Source organism: Arachis ipaensis, chromosome B2 (genome assembly GCF_059453495.1).
Source record: "Arachis ipaensis isolate K30076 ecotype BB chromosome B2, ASM5945349v1, whole genome shotgun sequence".
Taxonomy (NCBI): domain Eukaryota; kingdom Viridiplantae; phylum Streptophyta; class Magnoliopsida; order Fabales; family Fabaceae; genus Arachis; species Arachis ipaensis.
Window position 1 is genome coordinate 79,536,093 of NC_142437.1, and position 2,739 is coordinate 79,538,831.

Below are 2,739 nucleotides of genomic sequence, written 5' to 3' on the forward strand. Positions count from 1 at the left end.
CCTTTGATACTCTCGATTTTTTTTCTTTAAAGATCCATATACTAAGGAGAGTCAATTATACGGAGTTAACTCTATTGAAAGAATTATTGTGATTTTCTTTTGTTTGCTATCATTGTACATAATTTGCCATTTTCATCCTTATCATTGCACATAGTTTGTCATTTTTTTTTTTGTTTTTCGAACTGAGAAATTATTGTGATTTTATATTCTATGGATGATTCTTATTTTTGTAGTGAAAAATATGAGATTTTTCCTTCTCTATTTTTAAATAAGTATTTCATTCTAATCCACAAAAATCTACAAATAGTTTATGTTATGTTTGATATGAAAAGGAGGAATTTTTAATTCAATAGCTCATTATTTTACTAGCTTATGTGAAAAAAGATCATTTGAGACTACTTATCATATACTTTTAGTTGTATAAGGTTATGTTTTGTAGTTTGAATTTTTCAAGGATTAAATTTCTGAGTTTGAATATTTCTTATGTGCTATACACTATATCATGTATTGCTATGAAGTCTATTTTTCTTTAACAAATGAATTACTTAATGTATCATGTGATTTATAGTTTATGTTTATTGTTTATGACATCGAGCTTTGAACTTGAATTTGGCATTTATGAATTGGAGATAAGTGCCTCACAAAAAAATATTTTTATATTGTATAAGGTGATACCATAATTTTATATAAAACTTTAGTTTTTTTTTTTTCAAAAAATAAATTGTTATATTGTAATTAAAAATGTAACTATCTAGTTATTTTTATTATTGATATGTCCACCGTAAATGTTATATTATTGAAAGAAGGGAGTTTGAGATTAGTTATTACATGATGGTTCTTGTATAAGATTATGTTCTTGAATTTGAATCCTTAAAAGTTCAAATTTTAGTTGCAGAATCCTTTAATTGTCCTAGCTTATATGAAAAACATGATTGAAATTTAGTTTATTACACAAGATGAAAGTGCTTTTTTTTTTTTTGTTCTTTATGATAGTGAGCTTCGGAATTGAGTTTGGTATTTAGGAGTTGGAAATAAGTACATTAGAATAAGGTACTTTTTATACTGTGTAATGTGAAACCATAGTTTTATATAAAACTTTAATTTTTTTTTCAACAGATGAATTGCTATAATCTAACATAAAATGTCACTTTTTAAGTATTTTTATTATTAATATGTCCACTCTAAATATTATATTTTCATAGATGGATACTAAAAATATCGAAGATACGAATCTTAAAGATAGAACGAACGTCATACATGACTCAGACTTTCAAGTAAATCAAATCACTTCTATTAACCAATATCATCCTGAACCAATACAAATCTTAACTAGTGTTAGCGAAGAGTTAGAAAAGAGACAACATATATGTGTCACATCTCTTTCATGTGTTATTGTAAAACCCGCAAAATTAGTAAATAATTAGCTAATAAATTAATTATTAATCAGAAAAATGAAAAAATAAAATTTTATAGTTTAATGAGATAAAGCTAATCAAAATAAGAATTTTGACTCTAATTTTAAAGAATTTGGCCTAAGATTGGGATGAACGGGTCGAACTGGTCAAACCGGGCCCGTATTGGGCCCAAGGCCCAACCCAACATACATAAGCTAATGAGCTCAGCTCCCTTTCCTTTTCCAAAACATGAAAACACGTTGGAAACTTCAAGAGAGGGAAGACGAGAGTTCCAAAACCTAACCCTCCAATCAAATCCAAATAACTTTTGATCCGAAACTCCGATCGTTGCACCGTTTGCGGCCACGCATTCACCGCGACGAGCTCTACAAGACACGTCCAACAATTTTATAGGACCAAATTGGCTTTGTGGACTTGCTGGATCTTGTTCCAATTTCGCGTTGGTAAAGTGAGACAACCTTAACCCTTGTCAAGTTACTGAATTTGTGAACCCTAAGTAATCCTAGTGTTGTTATATGAAATTTAGATAGAATTGTATACTTGGAAATAATTTGGTAATATTGGAGAAAAATTGGCAAAGCTGGGAGCTTTAGCGTGAACTTTGGGGCTATGGATATTTGTTAACGGTGGACGCTTGATGTGTTCCAGGATTAACGGAAAATCGGCTAAGGTATGGTTTTGATTTCTCGTATATAATATGTACGGTGTCGTAAAAACTTAGGCTAGACAACATAGGATAAGTTGAACTGCATGTTAGATGCATATTTAGTGACTTTGGTTAATACAATGTGTGTTGAGTTTGGTCTTGGATAATTGGGTGTTGGCTAATGATATGAATATGGTGGATAGTTGATGAGATGATGAATTGAATGAATGATAGTAATATATAAATGTTTGAATATCAGAGTTTGTTGATTATTGAAGTTGAGTTTGCTGGATTTGTATGAGATTATTTAAAAATTGAGGTATGATTGGTTGTGGTAGGATGTGGGGCTGTGTTGATGTAATATGATACGTTTTGGTGCTGATTATGGGCACAGAAAGTTGGTTTTGAGTTGTGATTTGATGAAAATAGAGGTTTGAGGACTCTAGTAAAAATATGATTTTTAGCCAAACTTCAGCGAGCCATAACTCAGCTTCCGGACCCCCAAATTGTTTCAAACTTATCTCATATGAAAATTGGGTCCGTGAAGTTTATACCGTTAGAAGAATGAATGAAAAATGCTTTAAAACAAGAAAGTTATGGGTGTTAGAAGTTCGGTATGCAAAACTAAAATTCTACAGCACTTAGCATTTTTACCCATTTTGCAGAACTTGCGTACAC